Source organism: Rhincodon typus, chromosome 2 (genome assembly GCF_021869965.1).
Source record: "Rhincodon typus isolate 14 chromosome 2, sRhiTyp1.1, whole genome shotgun sequence".
Lineage (NCBI taxonomy): Eukaryota > Metazoa > Chordata > Chondrichthyes > Orectolobiformes > Rhincodontidae > Rhincodon > Rhincodon typus.
Genome location: NC_063333.1, coordinates 143119767 through 143131164, shown reverse-complemented (window position 1 = coordinate 143131164; position 11398 = coordinate 143119767). Strand labels below are relative to the sequence as shown.

At 43.7% G+C, this 11398-nt stretch overlaps 1 protein-coding gene across 1 annotated transcript in view; it reads right to left on the bottom strand.

The window, feature by feature from the left end:
- LOC109938024 (copine-4-like) overlaps positions 1-11398 on the bottom strand; it is a 162219-nt gene that overhangs the window by 50733 nt on the left and 100088 nt on the right. The window lies entirely within an intron of this gene.

Below are 11398 nucleotides of genomic sequence, written 5' to 3'. Positions count from 1 at the left end.
CCTCTATCCCTCTTCTATCCGCCTCCCACTCTCTCCCTATTTATTTCGGAACCCCCTTCCCCTCCCCCTTTTCTGATGAAGGGTCTAGGCCCGAAACGTCAGCCTCTCTGCTCCTATGATGCTGCTTGGCCTGCTGTGTTCATCCAGCCCTGCACCTTGTTGTCTCGGATTCTCCAGCATCTGCAGTTCCTACTATCTCTACCATTTAGAGCAAAGCAGTCCTTTTGAATGATTGGCATCTCATCCAGCACCTTCAACATTCACTCCCTCCAAAACTGGCGCATTGCAGCATCAGTGTCTACCATCTACAAGATGCACTGCAGCAACACACCAAGGCTTCTTAGACAGCACCTTCTAAACCCACGACCACTTCCCTCCAGAAGGACAAGGGCAGCAGAACACCACCCCCTGCAAGCTCCCCTCCAAACCCCACAAACCAAAACCAAAAGGACTGTGGATGCTGTAAATCAGAAACTAAAAAACAGAAGATCTCAGCAGATCTGGCAGTATCAGTGAAGAGTTAGGAAAATGCCGGTTTATACGCAGTAGATAGAGTAGGGGGAGGGGGTAAGGAGTAAATGATAGATGGGGATAGAGCCCAAAGAGACAGAAGAACATTTGGACAGATAAAGGAGCGAATAACGAAGCAGAACTTCTTCGAGGTGGGCATGCCCAAAAGAAATATGGCAATGAATTAAATACTAAATAAGAACTGAAAGAACTGTGGATGCTGTAAATCAGGAGCAAAAACAGAAGTTGCTGGAAGAGCTCAGCAGGTCCGCTGACTTGGCAATATATCACTGTTCCTTCAGTATCATTGGGTCGAAATTCTGGAATTCCCTAACAGTATTCTGGGTCTACCCACCGCACACACACTGCCGTGGTTCAAGATGGCAGCTCACCATCACTTTCAGAAAGGTAGTTAGGGACTGGAAATAAACACTGGCCCAGGCAGTGATGTCCATATTCTATGAAAAAATAAAAATATGGACTGAACAGGTCTGTTGTCCACATGCTTTTAGTTCGACCAACTCCAACTTACCAACAATGTACATCAACGCACAGGGACTAGTTTTAGCCAGACATAGGCTGGGCTGGGGGATGGGTAGGGGTGGGTATCAAATGCAAAATGGAGGGAGGAAAACTGATGAACTGACAGTGTATTTGGCAAAGGGAGGGAAAGGGATGGATTATAAAACCAGGAATGAGGCAGGAAGCAGTGTGTGTGAGAAGGAGGAAAATGGATCTGGAGAGGGAAGTAGATCATTATAAAGAGATGATAACAAAGGGAAGGGGAAATGGAGAAATCAAAGGCCATAAAGGGAAGGGGAAATGCAAGACAATAAACCAGAAATAGACAGTGAAAGGAGAGAGAAAGTGGCTAGGAAGACGGAAAAGGCTGGGAGTGGTTAGGAATCGGAAGAGCATGTCAACATTAGTTATAAGAAGAGGCTGAATAGGCTGGGGCTTTTTCCCTGGAGTGTCAGAGGTTGAGAATGCCTTACAGACGTTTGTAAAATCATGAGGGGTATGAATAGGTAAACAGCCAAGGTCTTTTCCCAGTGTGGGGGAGTCCAAAGCTCCAGGACATAGGTTTAAGGTGAGATGGAAAAGATTTAAAATGGACCGCGGTTGGGGGGCAACTTTTTCACACAGAGGGTGGTGCATATATGGAATGAGCTGCCAGGGGAAGTGGTGGAGGCTGGTACAATTACAACATTTAAAAGGCATCTGGATTGGTACATGGCTAGGAATGGTCTAGAGGGATATGGGCCAAATACAGCCAAATGGGACTACTTCAATTTAGGAAATTTGGTCAGCATGGACAAGTTGGGCTGAAGGGCCTGTTTCTGTGTTGTATGACTCCATGACGCTAACGGAGTGGGGACAAAGTTTGCTGGAAGATTAACTTAAATTGGAGTGATGCCTAATGTAGATGGTTGTATCATTGTGATCTTAGAATTCTTAGAGTGATAGGACACCAGATTGAATTCTCCTGAGGGTGGAAATAAAGGGTTTGCATTTACATATCACCTTTCACAACCACATAATGTCCCAAAGAGCTTTACAGCCAATGAAGTACTTTTGAAGTGCAGTCACTATTGTATTGTGGGAAATGTGGCAACTAATAAGCACACAGTAAGATCCCAGCAACAACAAGGTGATGACAGCTAGACAACCCACTCTTTGATGAAGTTGAGTGAGATTCCAACATTGGCCGGGACACAAGGACTCGAAACTACAGCATCTGTCTCAGAGGTGAGACAGGGTTCCTCCTATTGGGGAAACACTGATCTGGGAAAGGACAGAGGCTTCAAATGGCAAGGGAACTGGAGAAAAACGCCCAGTATGAATGGCTGTCAGAGAAAAGAATATCTCTTACAAGGAAAAGTAGAAGGAGATGGAAGTAGAGGATAGACAGGGTCTCCTACCTCCCTGAGTTTCTACAGAGAGGGCATGGTGTCTTTTAAGACGGAATGATGGGAAGCCTGGAAAATATTGACTCTGTCTGTTGCAAACTCAGCAGGGTCCATTTGACTATTCACAACAGGTAATGTATCTACTGTACTCAAAACCAAACTGTACCTGCAAAACTCTGAACATTATCTCTAGCATCAGATGTGATTTTGCAATTGAGCAGCACTTGCTCAATAACCCTGCATGTGTCAAAAATGCTACACACTGCAGACAAAAGGAATATGTCCAGTATTGTGATTCCGTTTGAGATAAACAAGTTGATTTAGTGAGGGACCAACAAATTGTTTTGCCAAAAGTAGACAATGTTTGAGATCCCAGGTGCATACTTAGAGAATGGAGCCACAAAATTACATTGTTTTTAAACAAACAAAATAAACTTTACTATAAAATGTTAGAGATATAAAGAAATATATACTATACACAAATATATGTAGATATGTAAAAATTAAACTCTAACATCTAGAGTTAATCAGTTAAATATAGGTTAACAGGCAAACTGGGGTTGAACACCCCAAGAATACATCAGTAGCAGATACAGTCAAGTCAGATCCCATGGATTTCTCAGCAACAAACTAAGATATCACCAAATCTCATCAAAATTTTGCTTCCATGACAAGGAATTATAATTCTTCACTTTTGAAGATCTTGCCTCAGACCTCCAGAAATAATAACTCCTATTTAGCTTTGGAGGTCTTTCTGCACCTTATTTGGTCTTCCAAAGATTGTTATACATCCTGATTCAAGTTTAGAATGGCCCGGTGACTGCTAACCACCCCGCTGCTAAATCTCTTCTGAGATGATGCCCCACTTGCTTCAAAAGGTTACATTGCAGCTCCACAGAACAGACAAGCAGTTCATCTTCGTTAGGCTGTCACTAGCACTGAATTTCACTCAATTCCAATCTCTTCAGTGACAGTGATAGTAGGAACTGCAGATGAAGGGTCTAGGCCCGAAACGTCAGCCTCTCTGCTCCTATGATGCTGCTTGGCCTGCTGTGTTCATCCAGCCCTGCACCTTGTTGTCTCTTCAGTGACTAACTACCTTCTCTGACTGAGTCAAAAACTGACTTGTGAACTGTTGTTCAGTGACCCTTGAAATGGTTTCAATGAACCATTAAAACATCTCTAATTACTTGGCTGAATCAAATGTAACTCGTAGTCGAACATCATGTGACAATCTCCGTAGGTCACTAGCTTCCACAGCAGAAGTGGACACAGAAAGGTAAATGGATTTTTTCATGCCACACGTTGTACTTTTTTTGCATTAAACACAAATTGGGGGTGGGGAAGGGGGGAGGTGAATTGCTCCTTGCTGCATTCTCCATGGCAATGCCTTAGCCGATCAGAGAGGATTAGCTATCCAATCTTTCTTTTCCACACAGTATACATTGTTGTTCTTTGTGAAATTTTGCATTCTTGAGACTGTTCCTGATGATTTCAAGATGAACAGCTTTGATAACATGGATCTTTTTATCCCAGCAATTCTTAAGTTCTGTACCACCAAATAACTCTATCAAAATGTTTAAGTCTTCTTGGTATTCCCAAAATATTAAATTGTACATTAGTTGCTACATTTCTAGGTGTTACTTTTAAAATGTAATATCTTCCTGTGTCACAGTAAAATACCAGTTATCACGCTGTTTAACTCAAAGCTTCATACATTTAAATTGTTCTATTGTTTATGCCCATTGCAATAATCTAATGCAAGACCATTACTTAATTACCCTAATCAATGCAGCTTGACTCTGTTATATTTATAGTCTTACTTTATGAACATGGGAAACTCAAAATATGATACTGAAAGAACACAGAATAGTACAGCACAGGAACAGGCCCTTCAGGACCTCGGCCATATACAATGCCTTTATAAACTAAAACCTTTTGCCTCTATATGGTGCATATCCCTCTATTCACTCCTATTCATGTATCTGTCAAGACACCTCTTAAATGTTGCTATTGTATCTGTCTCCACCACCTACTCTGGCTGCATATTCAAGGCACTTACCACCCTCTGTCTAAACCTATCACTATGATTTCATCTCTTATATGTAACACTAAACCTGGTAAAGAGAATCATCAGTAATCCTTTGTCAATATTTAAAACAGAACCGGATTTTAGCATTGAATTTTAGCAGATATTTTCTCCATACCCTACCAAGCGCGAGGCTCAAGACCCAGCTCAACCTGAACCAGAGTTTTAGAAGAGTCCAGGATAATGGCCTGGCTTTCAAACTCCCCTCAGAGCAGATGAGTTTGAGGGAACTTTTGATCAAGTCGTACACAATTATAACAGGCTCAGATAACGTGGACAGAGAAAACCTCATTCATTCACAGGATATAGATCATAGGGTCATGGAGTCCCACAGCCCTTCAGCCCAAACTGGTCCATGCTGACCAAAATGTCCATCCATGCTAACCCTATTTCCCTGCACTTGGCGCATACCCTTCTAAACCTTTCCTTTCCATGTATTTGTCCAAATGCCTTTAATGTTGCTGGCCGGACCGGTATTTATTGCTCACCCCTAATTGCCCAGAGAGGACTTCAACACCACTGCAGGTCTGGAGTCACATGTAGGCCAGGCCAGGTGAGGATGGCAATTTCCTTCCCTGAGGGACATTAGTGAACCAGATGGGTTTTCTCAATAAACAACAATTGTTCCAAGGCCATTAGCAGCCTTTTAATTCCAGATATTGTTTCCGAGATTCAAATTCCACCATCTGCCGTGGCAGGGTTTGAACCTGGATCCCCAGAACATTACCTGGGTCTCTGGATTAATTGTCAAGTAATAATACCACTTGGCCATTGCCTCCCCGTTAGCTAATGGTACAAGGATTGAAGGCTTTCTCTGTAGGAGTCCTCCCCTTTTTCACTGGTGAGTCAGCGGAGAGTGTTGTATAACACGGTCCCGGGTAATCATGGGTTAAAAAGGTTCCCAGACTCCCAGTACGCTGATAACTTCTGCTGCATGTTCATACATTGGCATGAGCCTTCATTATTATGAAAGGGGTTTGTTCTTAAAATGTTGCTTGCACTTGAGTCCTGCCTTGAGCACCTGGAGCAGAATGGGCGAGGAAGAGGGTAGGGGACAACTGGATGGGAGGATATCCTCATGGATCTGCTCCTCAGGCTGGCCAAGGTGGCCATGAACAGGTCTGGGCACTGGAAGGGACACGAGACCTGACTGCCTGTCTCTCTTCCATGGTCGCATCTCTGGAAGCATGCAGTGAACACTAATATGCTTGAAACCTTCCCTGAACTGTGGGATTGTGTACATCATACATCATACATCATACATCCCCGCTGCCAAAAAAATTACCTTGCAATTTAAATTGATAAGTTTCTGATCATTTCTCATTATGCCGCAGTGTCTCTTTAAGGCATTGAATTGAGTTGATTGGTTTGTTGGTATAAGATAGTTTTCTGGGATACTGGATGTTGCTAGGTGGGAGGTGGGGATGTGTAATGCTGGTGTCTGTAAATAAATCTACTATCAGGAAAAGAAGTTGTGTTTAATTTAATACTGCACCATCTGGCTTGAGATCCAACTAATGATGCACTTAGCAAGAATCTATCATTCACTTCATCCTTTCCTATATGTGTTTCTCCAAGTTGTTTCACTGTCAGTGTGCATCCTTCCCCATTTCCACCATCTATGACCTCCAACCTGAAACACCGTACTCTCTAATCCAGCATGGGCAACTCCATAGCAGCTCGGCCAATACACACCGCTATGATCCCTGTGATATTCTGGAACATACTCGATGATAAATCTGTCATTTTTAGTCTTTGTCTGGTGATGCTGCTGTAGTCACCAGAGAGTCACTAACCAAGCTGATTGGAAATGATGGCAGTACAGATTGACATTTTATTTCTATCGGCCCAATGTGGTGTTTATTTATTGATGTGTAGGAGTTAGCAGTCACCATACAACACGCTGACACTGGGTCACAGGGGGATACTGCCTGCTTTCCACACTCTATACAATCTCCTTCCTCTGCTTTCTCACTCAGAGATGCCAAAAACCATCCTCAAGCCTCAAAAATCACCAGGAAAGTTCCAACTGTCTGTCCTTTCTCCCAGCTCCTACACAATTCCAGAGCCTGACTTTGTCACACATTGGCTCTGTCATTCACACTCTAAGGAAACCATTGTACAAGCAGGCAGACAACCCTCACATGACTCAGGAATATTGTTTCAAGAGAAGAACAAAGATCAAAGGAGAAGTACAGCACAGGAACAGGCCCTTCGGCCCTCCAAGCCTGTGCCGATCATCATGCCCCAATTAAACTAAAACAAAACCTTCTGCCCTTATTCGGTCCATATCCCTTTGTTCCCTCCCTATTCATGTAACCATCCAGTTACCTCTTAAATGTTGCCAACATGCCTGTTTCCACCACCTCCTCTGGCAGTGCATTCCAGGCTCCTACCACTCTCTGCATGAAAAACTTTCCTTGCACATCTCTCTTAAACTTTCCCCCTCTCACCTTGAACCTGTGTTCCCTTGTAATTGAAACTTCTACCCTGGGAAAAAGCCCCTGACTATCCACGCTATCTATGCCTCTCAATTTTGTAGACCTCTATCAGGTCTCCTCTCAGCCGCCATCTTTCCAGTGAAAACAGTCGTAGTCTTTTTAACCTTTCCCTGGAGACCAATCAACATCCTGGTGAACTTTCTCTGCACTCTCTCCAAAGCTTCCACATCCTTCTGGTAATGTGGTGACCAAAACTGCACACCATACTCCAAATGCAGCCTAACAAGGGTTTTATATAGCTGCAGCATGTTTTGCCAACTCTTGTACTCCATGCCCCGGGCGATGATGGCAAGCATGCCACATGCCTTCTTAATCATTTTGGGCACTGTGTTGCCACTTTTAGGAATCCGTTGTATGTTAATGTTCCTAACAGTTCTGCCATTGACAGTATAATTCACAACTAAATTTGATCCACCAAAACGCATTTTTTTTCTGAATTAAACTCCATCTATCATTTCTGTGCCCAAGTTGCCAATCTATCTATATCCTGTTGCATCCTTTCACAATCATCAGCATTATTAGCAACTCCACCAATCTTCGTGTCATCTGCAAACTTACTAATCAAATCACCCACATTTTCCTCCAGATCATTTATATATACTACAAACAACAGAGGACCTAAGACTGATCCCTGTGGAACACCAGTAGTTACTGGTCTCCATTCTGAAAAACACCCTTCCACTGCGACCCTCTGTTTTCTATGTCCAAGCCAGTTTTGTATCCATTTAGCCAGCCCACCCCGAATCCCATGTGATTTTAGTTTTTGTACCAATCTGCCATGCGGGACTTTTTCAAATGTCTTACTAAAGTCCATATAAACTACATCCATAGCCCTTCCATCATCAATTAGCTTTGTCACCTTTTCAAAAAATTTGATCAGGTTGGTGAGGCATGGCCTTCCCGGTATGAAACCATACTGCCGGTCGCTAACTAGTCCATTTTCTTCCAAATGTGCATATGTTTTGTCCCTCAGTATCTTCCCCAAGAGCTTCCCCACTACTCATCAGGTTTACCGGCCTATAACTTTCTGGATTATCCCTGCTTCCTTTCTTAAGGAAAGCAAAACATTGGCTAATCTCCAGTTCTCTGGAACCTCGTCTGTGGTCAAGGAGATGTTAAGACATCTGCTAATGCCCCAGCTATTTCTTCCCTTGCCTCTCACAGTAACCTGAGATAGATCCCATCTGGCCTTGGGGATTTGACTACCTTAATGCAATTTAGGATACCCAAAACTTCCTCCTTTAATATACTGGCATTCTCTCGAGTGTTCACATACTCATCCCTGACATCAACATCAGTCATGTCCTTCTCCTTTATTGATTACTGATAAAAAGTATCATTAAGGATCTCTCCCAATTCCTGTGGCTCCATGCACAATTTCCCTCCTTTGTCCTTGAAGGGGCCTACCCTTTCCCTTTCTACCCTCTTTCTTCTAATATATGCATAAAAAGCCTTGGGATTCTCCTTGACCCTGTTTGCTAAGGACATTTCATGGTCCCTTTTAGCCTTCCTAATTCTGCATTTAAGTTCCTTCCTAATTTCTTTGTACTCAAGGGCTTTGTCAGTTTGTAGCTGCCTAGACCCATCGTAGGCTCCCTTTTCCCTTTTGACTAAGTTTATAATTTCCCTTATCACCCATGGTTCCTGGATCCTGCCATTCCTATCCTTCAGTTTTGCAGGGACATGCATGTCCTGCACTTTAATCAATTGGTCTTTAAAAGCCTCCCACATGCCAGACGTAGATTTGCCCTCAAATAACTGCTCCCAATCCACATTCCCCAGCTCCTGTCTCATGTGGATGTAATTGGTCCTTGCTCAATTAAATACCCTCACCCGAGGACCACTCTTGTCCTTGTCCATGACTACTCGAAATCTTATGGAGTTGTGGTCACTGAGCCCAAAATGCTCTCCTACTGAAACATTGATCCCCTGTTCTGGCTCATTCCCTAGCACCAAGACTAGTATGGCCTCTTCTCTGGTTGGATTGTCAACAAACTGTCTCAAAAAGCCCTCCTGGACACATCTAGCAAATTGCTCACCATCTGAGCCCTGGGGACTAAGCGAGTCCCAGTCAATTAGAGGAAAGTTGAAGTCACCCACCACAACCACCCTGCTTTTTTCAGTATCTGACTACGTATATGCTCCTCTGTCTCCTGTGGACTGTTGGGAGGTCTATAGAAAACTCCCAACATTGTGATTTCACCCTTCTCTTTTCCTGAGCTCCACCCATAACGCCTCACTGCAAGATCCCTCCGATGTGTCCTCCCTCAACACGGTTGTGATATGATCCCTAATCAGCAGGTGTAATTCTCTCCATCCCTTTTTTTTCCCTTTCTGTTCCATCTTAAACAGCGATAACCCAGAATGTTAAGCTGCCAGTCCTGCCCCTCACCTTTAACTGTGTCTCTGTAATGGCAATAATATCATTATCCCATGCAGAATTCCATGCTCTCAGTTCATCTGCTTTACCTGTTATACTTCTTGTATTGAAGTAAATGCACTCCAGACCTCCAGTCCCTCTGAGCCCTGTGACTTCCCTCTGCCTGCTCTTACTCTGCACTATGCATATCTCAGTCAACGGTTAACATTATGCCCTGGTAAATACAGAAGAAATAGCCCACTGCCTCCAAATGTAGCCCAGTACCAGGGGCACGCTGCTATTGACATCAATGACGCTGAGATAGAGAGGGTCGAGAATATCACGTTCCTGGGAGTGATGATCACCAACAATTTGTTCCGGTCCACCATGTGATGTTCAAGAAAGCACAACAATGTCTCTACTTCCTTAGGTGGTTAAAGAAATTCGGCATGTCTGTCAAGACTCTTAGCATTTTTTATAGACGCACCACGGAAAGCATTCTATCTGGATGCATCACAGCTTGGTATGACAACTGTTCTGCCCGGGACCATAAGAAACTACAGAAAGTTGTGTACACAGCTCACACCATCACACAAGCCAACTTTCCATCCATTAACTCCATCTACACTTCTCACTGCCTCGGAAAAGCAGCCAACATCATCAAAGACCCCTCCTACCCCGGTTATAATCTCTTCCAGCCTCTTCCATCAGGTAGAAGATACAAAAGCTTAAATGTACGAACCAACAGGTTGAAGAACAGCTTCTTCCCCGCTATCTGAATGGACCTCTCAAATTTTAAATTTAATGTTGACCTCACTCTTTGTGCACCTTCTCTGCAGTCATAACATTGTATTCCTCTCTCTGTTCCATTATCCTGATGCACTTTGTATGGTATGATCTGCCTGTACTTTTCACAAAACAAAACATTTCACTGTACCTCGGTACAATCAAATCAAAAAATCTTGGGGTCTCTAAAATTCAACACGGTGATAGTTTTAACATACCATCAACGTGAAGGTGAAAAGTCTCCAGTGTTATTTCTTGAAAAGAGGAAGGAGAAAAGAGAGGGACAAAGACTGAACATATTGGGATAGTTTCAATTCTGAGCAGGTTTAAAAGCATCGCAGAGAGAGGCTGCCTCTACCACATGGAGGAAGTCCATTGCTCGGTGCTATAACAAATTCACCAATAAATTCAATCACAAATTCAGGAGAAAGTCCTTTACTGAAAGGGTGGCTGGAATCAAGAGGAACTATTATCGAAGAAGATCATTCGCTCCATCTGTTTTGTGCCCGCTCTTTCGAACAGTAATCTAGTTAGTCCCATTCTCTTTTCCTGATATTGCTGCAGTTTGTTTTCTTCTCTTCCTCTATTTATCCAATTTCCTTTGGAGAGCTGTCCAGTTAACAATCAAATGTGATGTTTCAAAGAGATACAGGGTAGAAATTCCGCACCCTGGAGTCAGTGGGAATACACTTTACCCCAATATTAGCCAAACGTTGTCACTCATTGCCCACGTACTGGTCCTGGGACCTCTTCTCCTCACTCAACAGAGAAGGTCCTGCCTTGGAGGATGGTACACAGCACAGAGACTGCAAACCAGCACCCAATTCTCCATCCCTGAGCGCAGGTGGGTGGTTTTACAGTGAGAATGGGAGGGAACAGCATTTTGTCATGTACAGGCTGATGGGATGGAAGGGGAGACCCAACAATGGGAAGACCCACTGGGTGTGGGGGGGGCAACCCTCTACCCTCTGTGGAAAGGTAACCCTGAAGCCCTTACCTATGTAACAGACAAAAGGTGTGACACATGGAGGGAGGGGGTGAAATGTCCACTGAATGTTAATGGTGGGGCGGAGTTATCATGGGCAACTGCTGTGGGAAGAAAGCTGGAGACCTCACTGGGGGGGGGGCTGGAGGTAATTGGTGTATGTGTGTGTATAAGGATGTGTGTGTGTTGTGTGTGTGCGCGTGTGTGTGTATGTCTGTGCATGTGTGTGTATGAGGATGTGCATGTGTGTGTGTATGT